This window comes from Atractosteus spatula, chromosome 3, assembly GCF_055471065.1.
Source record: "Atractosteus spatula isolate fAtrSpa1 chromosome 3, fAtrSpa1.hap1, whole genome shotgun sequence".
Taxonomy (NCBI): domain Eukaryota; kingdom Metazoa; phylum Chordata; class Actinopteri; order Semionotiformes; family Lepisosteidae; genus Atractosteus; species Atractosteus spatula.
The window spans coordinates 45,803,165-45,820,341 of NC_142708.1; positions in this window are offsets into that span (position 1 = coordinate 45,803,165).

The following is a 17,177-nucleotide window of genomic DNA, read 5'->3' on the forward strand; positions in this document are numbered from 1 at the left end:
GCAATACCCAATCCCAGACTGTAGTGTGTGGACCATCTGTGGTCTGTGATTAAACTTCAGGTGGTCAGTAAGTAAATCCTAAAGATTCAATCAAGCTGTTCCAATTTAAATCCATTTCTAAAAAAACATCTATTATGTTGCTGGATTATTTATTGCCAACAAACATAGAAAAAAGCTTTAGTCACATTACATTTTTATGATATGTCCATATACTGCACATTAACTACTTTTATCTGCATGTTTTAAGCAACAATATACAGGTCCTTCTAATCCAATACAATGCACAGCATGACATTAGCTGATATTAAAACAGCTTAACCACTTTCTAAAGCAAAACAAATACAGTAGCCTATTGACAGATCTGTTGTGTACTTTGAAAGTAATTTTGTACCATTAACACCATTTTTGGACAACATTGTTAAAAATAACAATTATTTTTTAAAGCACTAATTATAATTTTTTCTCTGAATACGGTGCTTTATATTTGGTGTTCTCACTATCATCTATATGCAGTTTTGTAAAATCCTGCATGCTACCAATACTGTATATGTGGAATAATATCTGTATGTATTTTAAATATTTTGATTTAGCAAATTCAACTCTATGATGTGCTTGAATATAGTTTAAACATGGATTTTGATAGCTTGTTTTATTTAATTAATAAACATTAATTGTAGCAGAATTGTAGCAGATATACAATTTGGGTTAATTGTAACCAAAAAATATATATAGCAATTGCTAGAGGAGGCATGTAGCTAGTTTAGTCAACTAAACATTTGAAGTTGAAGTGATTGGACTAATCTTAGTAAGGTTAGTATGCCTGCTTCCATGAGAAGAAATAGAGTAAAAGACAGACAAGGAAAGGACAGATATCATTGTCAACCAACAACATCACCACACTAACATTGTGATGTGAGAGTTCCTCTTTATTCAGACCTGAAACCATTTTCAGTTCACGAATTTTGAATGCTGAAAGAGGACTGAATGCTAAGCTTTTTTATAGAAGAGAACTTGTCTTATTTTATTAAAAATGTTATTTTCCTTTATTGTGAAATCCACAGACTTAAAATATCTCCCTTATTTTAGTGATCCCTTATTTCAGAATAAAGAAATTAGCTCCTTTTCATTTGTGAGTGTATTTTTAGAGAGCTTCCTGAATAGGATCTATTTTAATAGGACACAAGTTCCCTTTTTGCCTTGTAAGATGTTAAGTATTTGGATCATAGCAACAGACTTCTGAAATTTTATAGAAGTTTATAGAAGGTAGAGTTGTGAAACTCACAGACCTGTAAATTTCAGTTCAGAGCAGGGCTGTTGGGTGTTGTGTAACTCTGTATCCTGTCTAAACATGCTACCTGCTTATTAATGTATGTTCAAGTTGTGTCAGAGTATAAAAAAATGTGTGTTGTGGTCTTGCCCGCAATCCCACCAGCAGCAGACTATATTGTAGAAAAGCAGTAAAAGCATTCACAAAACAAAGCATTCAGTAAAAGCAGACAGCAGCAAACGTTTCTCAAACCTGCCCCATCACAGTATATTTCTTCTCCCTATATAGTGATTTCCCTTAAGAGTATACACTATACTTTTCTCCCCTTAGTGTCTGCTTTTCCCTTTATGTCTTTTGTTCTCATTATACTATCTACTTTTTGTCTGTTTTGTCCTTGATGCATGTTTTATCTCTTTGCTTTCTTTTCCCTCTACAGTGTCTGTTTTTCTCCCTACAGTATTTTTACTCCTTATATTGTCTTGGTATAGCTAGTAGCCATATCACCCTGCAACTCACAACTGGCAACCCACTGAAGCTAAGCAGGTGTGAACTTGGCCAGTACCTGGATGGGAGACCTCCTGGGAAAAACTAAGGTTGCTGCTGGAAGAGGTGTTAGTGACGCCAGCAGGGGGTGCTCACTCTGCGGTCTGGGTGGGTCATAATGCCCCAGTAAAGTGAGGGGACACTATACTGTAATAAGTGCCGTCCTTCGGATGGGATGTAAAACCTGGCCAAATTTCCCATGCCTCCTAATAATCCCCCTCTATGAATTGGCTACATTACTTTGTTCTCCTCCCCCCCCCCTCCCACTCTGACGGCAGGTGGAGCGATGCGCTGGTTGGAGTATTTCTCGGTTGCAGTTAATGGCAACATCAGCTCAAAGATTTGGTTCAAACCACCAAATGGAGACTGGTGTGCCGACAAGCGGACCCTGCTGATACGGGATTAACGCTAGGAAAGAGAGATATTGTCTTGGTACCCCATCTTTCTGTTTTTTGCCCTTGTGTTATTTTTCCCAAACAATGTTTCTCGTTAGTGTGTGATTTTTTTTCTCCATATGTTTTCTGTTTTTTTTCTCCTTTGAGTATCTGTTTTCCTCCTTATATTGCATTTTTCTCTCTATAATATTTCTTCCCCTAAAATGTCACCTTAACCTGCAGATTCTGTTTCCCTCAATAGTGATTGTTTACTCCCTGCACTGTTTCATCTCCCTGTAATATCTGTTTAGCGGCATACTGTACTTTGTTGTGCTCTATACTGCCAGTTTTCTCCCTGGAGTGTGTTCATTTATCGTTTTATTTGTGTGTTTCTCCCTACAGTGTCTGCTTTTTCCATTACAGTGACTGCTGTCCATTTTCCCTTGCTTTCTTCCCCTTATTCATTACATTTTTCCCTATATTTTGTTTTTTTTCAGCACACTGCATTTCTCCACTACAGTGTCTGCTTTATATGCTGCAGTGTATGCTATTGTCCCTATAGTGTATTTTTTATTACTATACAGTATGTTTTCTCCCATAGAATCTGTTTTCTTCCCTGAGCTGTATTTTTACCTGTCTATTTGTCTTCCTGCTTTTGTCTAGTTCTGCCTGTCAGCTTTTGCCAAGCAGCATATTTTCCCCCTTATAGTTTATAATCTCTAATTTCTTTTTCACTTCTGTATATTGTGTATTTTTGCTCCCTAAAATTTCTGGTTCTCCTTCTACAGTATTTAACTGCAATTATTTTCTCCAGTTGGTGTCTGTTGCCCTCCCTTTACTGTCTGTAACCACAAGTGTCAGTTTTTCTCTCCTTACAATGTGAATCTTTCTTCTTGCACTTATTTTTATATACCCCTACTATGTTTTCTCTATATAGTATCTGTTTTTACTCCTTCTAAGTTGTTAACCTCTCACCACTCTGTATTTCCCCTCAGATTGTCTGTATTCTCCCATTGTGTTATTTATTTGCCTACATAGTTTCCTTCTTATTCTTATTCTAATTTCTCCTTGCAACATTTTGCATAATGTCTGTTTTTCCTCCTACATTATATTTTTCTCCCTATAGTCTAGTTTCTGTCCCTAAAATCTCTTTTACCATTATAGTTTCTTCTATTAACAGTTTTCCCTCATAGTGTCAGTTTTTCTCCTATATTGTTTTTCTCTATATACAGTACTTTTTCCTCCACTTAATGTCTGTTTTTATTTCTGTCATCTGTATGTTTCCCTACATAGCATTTTCCCTTTACTATATCTTTTCACCTCCTATTAATGTCAACACTCACAGAATCTCTACAGGATTTAGTCAGTGAGTTCTGCAGATGTGCTGCTGCACAAGAGAATGTCACCTATTGTGTGGAGTCTTCAGCAGTGTGTGGAGGCCTACAGTAAGTCAGCTGTTCTCAGATTCAGAGTTTGTCTCTTGTACATCCTTAAGATAACTTGTATAGACCATTTAGTATATTAAACATGAACGGACCCTCAAAATAAACATTAAATTTCATATTGAGCCTATGCAATTTACTAAATTAGTTGACCTCAACTTATGTACTGATGTTAAAGTGTGAAAGAACATGTTTGTTTCCACATTAACCATTCATGGCCTTATGTGAGCAAAGGGATCGTGAAGCTAACTCTGAAACACAGTGCACTAAAGCCAAGATTATCATGTGTGTTATCACTAGTTAATATCTGAGAACTTGAGTTTTACTGAAGCTTGTCTAGCATCTGTCTACATATCCCAATAAGCAATAAATTGTAGAGGTCCTAATGAAAGAAAAAAACATATGTTAGTTTTTTTTTTAACCTAATACATGTATACAGTTTTGCAAAAGCCAATATTTTAGAATTTAAGATTGCCAGCTCTCAAATACTGTTGTCAAAAACACAAAAGATTTCAATTTCTGATTAAGGCTAATTTGCAAAACCATTTTAGTAACCAGCTCTGCATCATTTTGTGCTGTCTCCCATGTTACATAACACTGAGACTGCCTTTAATCTAATGTTTGGTATGCAAAACTATATAAGAATCTGACACAACAACAAAACCCAAACCATCAGTGCATCTAAGGCACAGGGGCAAGCTCTGAAGCATCCCAAATATATTTGATATTACTGTTATTAAGGCATGTGTGAATGTTTTTTTTTTTACTTTGGTATTGCTTTTAGATTACAGCGGAATTAGGCACATAATGCTAATTACCTATTATGTCTTGTTCCAGAATTCATGATTAATTTATCTGACTGTAAGAATTAATTTGACTAGTCATTTCATGACCTTTTGGTGAATCCTAAATAATTGACATCTGATCTAAAAAAGTTTCAGTTTGGGATAGCCATTCTCACGAAGCAATACATGACATGAAGCAAGTTTCAACACAGGAACTGGTAGTTACAGAGAGCTACTGGATATTTTTAGATTACTGTTGATTAAAAATAAAGTACATGGATGGATTTCTTTCAGCATTAGAGACATTTGCAGTGATTTTCATGCAGCATCTGCTTTTGAAGTTATTTTCCCATGTTGATACTGCAAATATAGTACTCTGAGTTTCTAGTGGGCATCTTCAATAATTCAAATTTTGAAAACCTCCATTCTGTATTTAGGATTTGGCAAATAATCAAACATTGCATATTCATTCCTACCTCGAACACCAGCCAGGCTATGGATAATTCTTCTTATCCATAAAAATATTTAGTACTGCAAAAATATTGTGACATGTATAGGTTTCATTTATTAATGGAAGTTGAAATAATTGTAATTGTGGAAGAATCAAAAGAAAGCATTTGTCAATTCTATCAAACATTAATAGTGCCATTTTATCTTTACAAAGTGAAGTCCCACTGTTTACATAATGTTTCCAAAATATTTTAAACTAATTAGACTGGTTTTAACATTATCAGTAAAGATATGCACAAGTGAATGTTTTTTTTTTCTCTGCATTACATCATCTAAAAATATACCTTAGGTGGTAAAGCTTTATTTAAATATTGTTGCATTATCTCCTCATAATAACTTTATAACTTCTACAGTAGACATTATACAGTAATTACATAAAGCATAATGCTTTAAAGGGACATTCTCAGATGATATTCTGTAAACATGCATAAGTGGTCATGACATTTGTTTTGGCATCTTTAGAGAAACTATGAATTTGGGTTATATTATGTATATGTGTAAGGTGGTTGCTGAGGTGGAGGAGCCAACCACTGGGGTAATAGTGAAAAAAACTGAGAACAAAAAGTGGGATAGAATGATTGTCTAGATCCTGACTATGCCAGGAAGTATGAAGTGGAAAAAAAAGAAGCAGGAGCCTTAACAAGAAGGACTCCTGGCTCTGGGAAAGAAGAGTGGGAGTTGCAGATTCTAACCTTCTTGTTTTTAATAAAGTCTTGTGCATCTCCACTGCAAAGACAGAGAAGGACCTCAGCAGGGGTGAGTTCATATCAAGACTGTGGTGACCATGTGTGAACAAAAGAGAAAAAAATGTTAATGAGTGTGATAAAAAAGGAAATGTGCTGTGGTGTGTTAATTGTGTTTGCGAGCTGTGTGGCTTGTATGAGGGAAAGAGAAAAGGAAAACTTAGTGGAAAAGATGTAGAGAGTAGATTTAAGTTGTGAGAGTGTTAAAAATGTTACTACACTTTTTGTGCTCTACTTGCTGTAGATTATAGGAGCGTAATTCTGGAATTACTAAAGTTAGAAGGACTCTGAAACCCTCAGATTATGCATATCTGTATATGGTGTGTGTTGTATACTTGTGTGAGTTAATCTTAATAAATATGAATTTATTTTGTCTGTTTGGGCCTGATTATTACTTTAACATCAGAGCAGTGCTGCAGAATAAAAGAACACATGTGCCTTGAATGCTTGATAATTCCTGACTTTATGGGAATGAAATTATTAATATACCCATATAATATTTGTTTTCAGGCAGCATGGTGGCTCAATGGGTATCATTGCTGGCTCTCAGCCTGGGGCCCTGGGTTCAATTCTAGACCTAGAGGGGTGTCTGTGTGGAATTTGTATGTTCTCCCCATGTTCTGGCATCCTGTCCATGGTGTACCCTGCCTTGCACTTGTTGCTTGTCAAGATAGCCTCCAGCTCCCCCACAACAATGAATTGGATGAGGTGGTTATAAAAAGGGTGGATTATTTGTTTTCATTGCTGGATGGTGTCAGAACCTTTATTTTTAACACATATCTGTGTTATATACTGTATGTGCTTATTGTCCAGGTGAGCAAGCATATACTTACCTGGCAGAGGCGATACCATGATGACGCAAGTCATCAGCCAGCTAAGCCAGTGTGACCCTGGTCAGTACCTAGATAAGAGACCTCCTGGGAAAACTAAGATTGCTCTCACCCTGCGGTCTGTGTGGGTCCTAATGCCCCATTATAGTGACAGGGACACTATACTGTAAAATAGTGCTGTCCTTCAGATCAGATGTAAAACTGAGGTCCTGACTCTCTGTGGTCATTACAAATCCCAAGGTGTTTCTTGAAAAGGATAGGGGTGTTACCCAAGCATTCAAATTTCCTATTTTGCCTTTACTGATTGTTGTTTCCTAATAATCCTCATCTATGAATTGGCTTCATCACTCTGTTCCTCTCACCACTAATAGCTGATGTGTGGTGAGCGTACTGTGAGCACCATTGCTGCCATCGCCATTACATTACCTGTAAAGCACTTTGAGTTGAGTGTCCAAAAAAGTGCTGTATATGTGTAAGGAATTATTATTATATTCCTTTTAACAGCATTGAAGTTTCTGGCAATAACGTCATCAGCGTGATGGAAATGAAGATGTTCTGCACTACAGTATGAAGTCTTCATTGATAGTACGAAATACACTTGTTTTTTTTCTATTAAGTTGCAGGGGGCAAAGAAGTGAATATATTTTAAGATGAGCACCTTAATAACTTCCAAACTGAGCATGTTGAAGAGCATACTGTATGTAAAAGTTCTTTCACTTTTTCTCTTTTAAACACCCATCAAAGACGATAAAGACTAAAACAAGCAAGCACAAGTGTTCAGGCGCTCCAGTCTCTCCGCAACAGAGATGATATCATCATCAAACCAGCGGACAAAGGAGGCGCTGTTGTGGTGTGGCATAAGGACCTATATACCTTTAAAGCCTTTAGACAACTAACTGACACTTCTGCCTACCTCCCTCTCCAACAGGATACCCCTTCCTTTTTGTAGTCAGTGGTATCCACCATCTCCCTTCTTATCAGCAGTAAGGAGCTCCCCCAGGAGGTGAACCGTCTCATCATTGAACATCCGCAGGTATCTCAATTTTACTTCCTCCCTAAAATCCACAAACTGGACACCCCTGAACGGCCCATCGTATCAGCATGCAACTGTCCGACTACTTACATCTCGGCCTTTCTCGACAGCCACTGGTTGAAGTTCTTCCCTCATACATCAAGGACACCAACCACGCGTTCCAACTTTTTAAAGATTTCCAATTTCAGGGCCCGAATGCTACATTTTTACCATGGACATCACATCTCTTTACACCATCATTCCCCATAATGATGGCCTTACAGCCCTCAAGCACACGCTGGACAAACACACAATGCTTGATCCACCCACCCACACCCTGGTACGCCTTGCAGAATTGGTCCTCACACTGACTGCATTCTCATTTAATATCTTCTTTTACCAACAGGTGAGTGGAGTTGCCATGGGCACCAGAATGGGACCCAGCTATGCCAATATTTTTGTCGGCAGGGTAGAAGAACGCTTCTTCGCTTCCTACACTGGCTATGTCCCTGACCTCTACAAGCGATACACTGACGACTGCGTCGGTGCAGCCACATGCTCCAACAACTAGCTTGAGTGCTTTCTGCATTATTTCACCAACTTCCACCCGTCCCTCAAATATACAGTTAACATATCTTCCACTATTCTTCTAGACATCAAGTTCTCCATCAACTACCCCTGACTCTCCACTTCAGTTTATTACAAACCCACGGATTCACACAGCTATCTCCTGTATAGCTCATTTCACCCTAAACACACTAAAAACGCTCTCCCTTTTTCACAGTTCCTTCGGCTATGACAATTATGCAGCGACAACATCCCAGCAGTGTTATTGACAGGGCCCTTGCCCGAGCCAAAAACAACCCTCGGACCATCAACTCAATCAGGAACCCCCGCCATAACAATCCCATTCCTTTATTGCTTCCCTACCACCCCAACCAACTTCCTATCCCCAGGACTATTAATGACAACTTTTCCATCCTACAGGATGATCCCTCCATTGGGGCCCTCTTTTCTGACCACCCCATCATCTCATATCACCGACCACCTAATCTGCGCAACCTTCTTGTTCACAGCTCCCTTGACTGTCCTCAGCAACCATCCACACCACGCACTTGCAACAGAGCTCGCTGTATCACCTACAAGTACACATCTAACACCACACTTATTCAAGGCCCCTTAGGACAATTCCAGATCACCCAGATGGCATCTTGTACCTCCAGCAACCTTATTTACTGTATCTCTTGCAGTAAATGCCCAGCCGTCTACATTGGAGAAACAGGAAAGAGACTCGGAGACCGCTTCAGAGAACATGTTAGGACTGTGAAGAATAAAGATCTCTCCAAGCCCATTGTTTCCCATTTCACCTCTGACAGCCATGACCACTCTAATCTCTCCGTCTGTGTCCTCAAAGACGGTTTTCCGAACTCATACATCAGAAAGACTACAGAAACCAAAATTATCCTGCAGCTAGGATCACACCTTCTCCCTTCTCTTCAGACTACTTTTCTTCTCTAAATTTTCTCCATTCATTGGAGGTTTCATTTCACACCTTTCTACACCTATTCTGACTTCACACCTCTTGATTGGCCTCTCTTTCTGTCCCCTGCTCCCACCTCTCACTCCTCCTCTCTCCCAGCCTTTGTTCTCCCCCTACATTACCTTTGCTTACTGCCTTGTCTTTCTCACACCTGAAGAAGGCTCCACGGCCGAAACGTTGTGTTTTCTTTCTTCTTTTTTTCAGCATGGAATATACCTATTAAACCTTTGAAGCACAGGTGTTGTTTATCAATAGTTTCTAAATTTGCAAGCACTGTAAGGGCAAATCATTTTCTTAATTTAAAGGGTAATAATGTCATGTTAACTATATTAAACAATTAAGAAAACAGCCACGGGTTCTTGAGAATTGTACATCATGGATTTTAGATTCCTCGGATCAAAATATCTAACATTTTATCTCTAATGCTATTTTTATGAGTTTTGACTGAAGGTGAAAATGAAAACAATGGAAAATAATGTTTTTATTCAAAGTATTGTACACAGTACTTGTTTTCAAAATCAAATCAAAGTTTATTTATCAAATGCACAACAATATGGCGTGCAGTAGTAGTTGCTGGCAATGAAATGTCTTTTTCTGCGAGCTCACAAAAATTACAAGAATCACAAAAATCACAAAAACACAAAAATCACAAAATTGAGGTTACATTTTTTAAATTGAATAAAACTCAATGTGAGTAAAGCTGTTATGTGTCCATGGTGTATGCAATATATACATGTAGTGAAGTTATGCTGGATATAGTGAGAATTGTGGTTCCATGTAGCCATTACTGGTGATTTGCTAAGGAGCTACAGGTTGGCTATTTGTCACGCTCACATAATCAATCACATAACCTTCCTAATTCCCACAAACGCTGCCGCATTTCCATGACCACAGATAATCAGACACCAGCCTGATCAGTTCAACATATTTAAAACTAAGAGGAAAAATAGATGAAAAATATTATCTGTTATGTTTTGACAGACTATGCATCATATGATTGCAAAGGGAAGATAAATATGTAGAGATCATCAATTTAACTTTTGATGGATTACTCACAGGTGAAGTACTGCTTCAAATTACCTGTATTAAGATGCACTATATGACATGACATTTGCATTTGCAATTGTGCTTTTACAGTAAAATGTTTTAAACCTAAATGTCTTGATCCATGAATAGTTGGAAACAGTATCAGGCTAAGTGTACACACAATTTATACAAAAATACTGCATCTTTAAAATGAATAGCAAAAATTATTTCTTTGTGGCGCTTTCCCTGTGCCAAAAGCACAATGCAGCACAATGAAGATCAATAGCTTGTGGTGCATTAGATGTTAGTGAAATGGTTGCTTCATTTAATCTGTTTTAAATATATTGAATATTAAGTCATTGACAATATTAATTTCTGAATATAAATATACATAGTATAGCTGGTAGTGGAACTTTTACATAAAAAATAAGGTACACATCAATACTCCACCATCTTCATAAACATTTTCTGCATCAAATTCTTTAACTCTGTCATGTGCTGTAGTTATTTTGTGAAAGTTTTGACAGGCTTGTTTTAATTACATAAGTTGTAATGGAAAATAAAGTGCAAATCAGAATAACACATTGGTGGTGCAGTGGTAGAATTTTCATCTTTGGGTTTCTGTGTTTGATTGCAGGCCATGTGCACAAACTTGTACTTTTAATTGTTCCTTGGGCATAAAGATTCTTTCTCTAATAATATAATAAATGTATACTATATTGGCATTTTTATCTTTTTGATATATCAAAAATATTTTGTTAAATATTAAAAGAATATTTATAATAAAATGAAGGAATAACATGAGTGAACCTCCAGACCAATAATCTCCAAGATGCTCGGAGAGAGTACGGAAAATTTAAAGATGCCCCCAAACAAAACACACAATTGAGTTTTTACTTTTATTTTTAAAGCTACTGTTGGAGAAATCCTTCCAGCTTCCCCTTAAAAGACTGTCAAGAGTCCATTGTAGAATTTTAAAAGTTTTTAATTCATTCACATGGGAGCGAAACACACAGAGATGCTCAGTCTGTTTTTCTAACTAGAAACAGTCCTTAAATATTTTCTGTCATCATGGTGGTTCTCAAAGTGTGGTACGCGGACCACCAATGGTCCTGTTGCATGCAGCAGGTGGTCCGCAGCCTGACCTAATAATTTTTCTCAAAACAAGGCTATGCTGTTTAAGTCAGAGGAAAGAATATTGAAGTGTTCACTACGAAGGGTCTCCCCCTAGGAGCACTGTTAAGAACTGCAAGCTGTAAAAAGTGGGAGGAGGGACTTGTGTGTTGATTCAAGGTATGGGGGTTTCACCAGCCATTAAGGGGACTGTGTGTGTCAGTAATGCGGCGAGCATCAGCCTAGTCATAGGCTTGGCTGGCTTGAGGGTCTGCCAAAAGGGCAAAGTTTCCATTCAGTCTCCTTGGTTGTACCTTTCTGTTGCCTTTGCATTTTAATTAAGCTTAGGTTATGGTGGACCACCTCGCTTCTTCATTCTCCCCATCAGCACCTATCGCTTCAGTGTTGTAGTGTTATGCACCCTGAATGAAATAATGTCACATATTAAAAACGAGACATTCAGTTTGGTGGCTATGTCCTTGCCGTTGTGCAGCAGTCCATTGTGGTTAGTGATGCACGGGTCAGCTTTTTTTTTTTACCTGCACCCACCCAACCCGATCTGAAATCTTTTTTTTTTAACCCAAGTTAACCTGCTCATCACTAGTTATCATGATTGCTGATTACACTGTTTACGTTTACTGTTTACCGAGTGTGGTTCGACCGTTACACTTTTTGTTCATACAGTTTTGTTCTTAATGTTGAATATTGTGATGCCCTCACCTGGCGTTGCAACCGAAGAGCACCCGGCTGAGATGCGCGGCAAAGGGCAGGATAGGAGGAGGAGCCAAAGGGAGGACTGAGGGCTACTAGCCAGCCCGGGTTGACCATCTGGTGCGGTTGCACATTGTTGTGGGCTGTTGGGCTGCCATGTAAATATATTCTTTTATACCTGTGCCTACTTACCTGTGTACCTGTACCCCAAGTGCCATGAGTGTGTTATAGCCCGATGACACTATAATCAGTGTTACTTGCGTGCCAGTGTCTTTGCTGCTGTGCTGGCGATAAAGAACACTTGCCACTCTAAAAGATCCTGATTTTGTCTTATAAGGTGGATGCAGGTGGTTACATTACCTGTAAAGTGCTTTGAGTGGAGTGTCAAGAAAAGCGCTAAAGAAGTATAAGTAATTATTAATTTTTATTATAATGTCTTACTTTGAGTTTGAAAGTTCTGAGTGTAATTTAAAGAAGCAGAATTGTTATTATGGATCACTGGCTTAAATCTGGGACTCTGAAACCCCAAATATAGCGACAATAGTGACATATTTTATTCAATATTGGTTATTTTTAGTACATTAATAGGTGACTATGTTTACAGGGGAAGGATTGGACGTAGGCATAGGTGGTCCACCACATCTGTAACTTGGTGTAAGTGGTCTGCGGACCATAGAACTTTGAGAACCAGTGATCTATCACACTTCCCTGTGCTTATCATATTGGCAGTATTCCGAAATCACGCACATCTTCCTACTTCCCTATTTGCTAAAGATACATTCTTTTAACACAATTGGTTACTTAGGTTCATAGTATGCATTCCTATGTAACAGTATAGAATGTCAAGAAAAAAATGTCAAGAAAGACTTGACGACAACAGAGAGAAGGTGAGCAAAATAGCAAATTTCCTGGGGGAGATGGTACAGTTGAGCCTAACCTTATCATAGATTAAGTAACAAAAAACATAATATAGAGTTTAAAACAGCTATCATGTCACTACAATTGGGAAAGATACCAGGACCTGATGGTTACCATGTAGAATATTTTTAAATAATGAAGGATCAGATTTGCAACATTTTATCTCAAAGCCATCAATAAATCTTTTAATGAAGCTTCCCTCCCAGCATCTATAAATATTGCCAACATAACAGTTGTTCACAAAAAAGGAAAAGATCGTGAACTACATAGTTCATACAGACTCACAAGTTTACTAATTACTGTTGAAATGAAAATACTAGCTAAAATACTGGCAACATGTTTAGAGAGAATGACTAGTATTATTGACCCAGACCACACAGGATTTATTAAAGGCTGAAACTCATTTAATAATACCAGAAGATTGTTTAACATATTGGACCATCTAGACCTGCTACAGGTTTTAGGCCTTGACAGAGTGGAGTGGGACTATATGTTTGGTGTTACGAGCAGATTTAATCAAATGGACTAAGTTATTTTATAATGCAACTAAAGCCACAATACAAGCTAACGGTTTTATCTCCCTGCCATTCAGGATGGACAAGGGCACACGGCAAGGGCCATTGGCTATATATATAAGGTATAATCCAAACATCAAGGGGGTCCAATTGGGGGGGGAGACATCACAAAATTATGCTGTATGCTAATGATGTTATAATGACGGTAACAGATCCTGTTCACTCTCCACCTAAAATTATTACTGATATAAAAATGTTCTCAACAATATAAGCCATAAGGTCAACTTTAGTAAGTCTGAGATAATGCCTATGGGAAACATGGAAAAAGGAGAACCTGCCTATATTAAACCATTCCACTGTAACCCTAAAGGTATCACATACAGTACCTTGGGATTCAGGTGACTCCCAAAACCTTGCATCTATATTTTGTAAGTAAAAGACATCTTCTGATATACTTAAAGGAAAACATGAACTGTTGTCAAATTTGCCAATATCATTCCTAGGCAGAATTAACCTGGTAAAGATGATAATATTACCTAGACTTTTCTATCCTCTATCTATGCTTTTCACTCCCATGACTAAAACTGACATGAAACATCTGAATAAAGCAATATCAACATTCGTATGGGCAGAAATGGAGGCTGAACTCGGTGAACCAGCTTCTCACATAAAACCTCTTAGGCAGGAAGATGACTAATTTACCCTTGTTTGCTAAAAAGACCCCTTTAATATTAAATGTACTGGAAACATGGTTCAAGATAACTAAACTCTTACGTTATTATCCCTCGCTTTACATGATATCTTCACTTGTGGGCAACCCTGACCTACCTTCTGAAAAGACAGGCTCCTACTTTACTAATTGGCAAACAGCAGGTATTCATAGAATTTTTGACTTATTTGAAGGAGGGGTATATAAATTATTTGAGAATCTCCAAGCCCAATATAATATACCAACAAGAGACTTCTTCACGTATCTCCAGGCATTATGTGGGTACCAAGAATGGTGGTCTTGATTTGTTCAGCAACTTACTCACACCAGAAAAAATCTTTTTAAAGCATGGGAACTCAAATTTTTATCCAAGATTTACACTTTCTTGTCTAGGCATTAGGTAGACTCCCTAAAATCTTTACAGACAACCTGGAGCCAAAAATGGAGGTGCTGTATAGATGATGAGACTTGGAAAACTATTCTTTCATTGCCTTCAACAATCTCCATCTGTAACTGGTATAGAGAAATGCAACACAATTTGTTACAGCAGATATATCACCACAGATCTACAGCAAATTTAGCACAGACTCATCTCCTAACTGCCCTAAATGTAAAACGTTGATTGTAACACTGTTCCACTGTCTATAGGAAGGTACACATGTTCCACAATTCTGGTGGTAGGTATGTAAAAAAATATCTTTGCTCTTTGTAGTGCAGTTAGATCCTTATCCTTTCATGTGCATCATGGGAGTATTGCCTGTTCAAGCTGCAGAATCATAGAGAGGTATTCCAGCCTATTCTGATGCTTGCAAGAAAGGCAATCATGATAAGGTGGGTGAGTGACAAGCCTCCCTCTCTAGCTCTCTGAGAATTACTAATAAGTCACTTCTTTAGAAAAGTTAAGATTCAACCTAAATTGTGAACTGGAATGTTTTAAAGAATTGTGGGATAAGCCTTTGAGAACATTAAATTTAAAAGAGGAGCACAGTATATACTCCTAAGCCATTATATATAATTACACTATAATTGTATGCCTTTTTTATAGTAAACTCTGATATAGCGGTGACTATACCTGTTTTTGTGGGTTTTTTCTTTCTCTCTTTTTTCCTTTATTTAATTTTAAATTGTTTTCTTAAGTTCATTTTTATTCTCTTAAAATCTGTAAAAATTAATGTCTCTGCTGTGACTACTCTGCAATATTTAATAAACAAATTTGAGAAATAAAAAAGTATCACTTTTGCATTGGCTGGAATCAAACCCAGAACTTTCTGCATTGCAGGTAAAAATTCTACCATTGAACCACTAATACACCACTCCGTTTGGATGAGCTAAATTAAAACTACAAGAGTTGTTTTGTCCATTGCATTACATTGAAACATTATACAGCATATGTATTGTGTAGCAAATACTTAAAAAGAAGTGAAACCAAATGCACGTTTCTAAATGAAACTATATGAATAAAAAAATGCTGAAATAAAACGTATGGGAATACCCAATCAGTGTATAAAGTAAATAATTATAAATAGTGCATATTATAAAACAAAAACATTTTGTCATAATTGTTGCAGCATTGTTATGGCAAAAGTGGGGCTTTCTTTCAGAAAAACTTTATACTGTGCAGACCTCACCATAAATTCCAACAAAACCTACAGTATATAAATGTAAGTAATTCTTTGAAAGTCTTTCAAGTCACTACTAGCCTTTTTGTTCTATGTGCTTATTTGCTTTTAAATACTTTATGTTTTTACATAAGATTTACATAAAATGTAATATTTTAAGATTTACTATATGTGACAGAGACACACAGACACACACAATGTACATTAAGGATTCACTAAACTACCTGGAAGTTTTACAGAAGTCCTGCATCAGATTATTTCTAAAAATTAAAAAGGTGTTAGGTGGTACCTTTGCAGTTATTGCAGTATGCCACATGAAACTTTGTGCTTTCTGAATGGCTGCATCTGTACCAGTGTTTAAAATGTCAGCATTGTGATAAACCCAGTAGCTCTCAGCTTTTAGGAACTTCACAAAATTCTTCAAAATAGATAAGTTGCTTATAATATATGGTATAATAATAAACTTTATTTTATATAGTGCCTTTGAAAGGTGGCTTCTCAAAGTGCTTTACAGAATGATGACGACAACAATAAACAAATACACAAGAAATGCACAATGAAAGGAGACAGTAGATGGGGGTACTGAATGCAGTAGCAGTGGAAAACAGAACCAGTTAAAGAAAGGTTCTTCTAAAGTAAAATGTTTTGAGTCTAGATTTGAAGGAGTTTAGAGAAGGTGACCTATACAGTGTAGACAGGCTTGGGGGACAGATAGGAAACCAGATTTAGATGAACGAAGGTTGCAAAGTGGGGAGTAAGATGATAATAGCTCAGACAGGTACTGAGGTGCCAAGCCATGCAGAGCCTTACTGGTCATTATGAGGATTTTGAAGTCGACACAAAACTTGACAGGAAGCCAGTGCAAGGACTCCAGGATAGAAGTAATGTGATGACTTGCACTAGACATGGTCAGAATTCTGGCTGCTGGATTATCGTCAAACTGGAGTCTGTTCAATATGGATTTAGAAACTCCAGCAAGTATAGTGTTACAGTAAACAGACATATTGATCAGATTTTCAACCATAGTTAGAAATAACATAGGAAGTAGTCTAACGATATTTCTGAGGTGAAAGAAAGATGTTTTGACAATACGTTGCACATGTGGGTTGAAAGTCAACACTGAATCAAATATCTCCCAAGGTTTTTCAATTTAGACTGAAGGTCAAGTACAATACCATCCATAAATAGTGTTACAGCATTGGCTTTACTAAGTTGATGGGGATGAAAATAAGCATGACTTCAGTCTTGGCACAGTTTAGATGAAGGAAATTTTGAGTCATCCATGTTTTTATGTCAGAGGTGCAATTGAAATAGACAGCCACATCAGTGTCAGGTATACACATTTGTTTTATTATTAACAAAACAACAATCACCTAGCTCCTAGGTGACTCAGCCAGTAAAAATACTCACAACAATATTTGAAGTCTGTTGAATACAAAAAGTCTTTGAATCTCACTCACAATCTACCTGCATTTATTATTTAAGAAGTGCAATATTTTTCAGTTAAAAAAGTAAAGTAT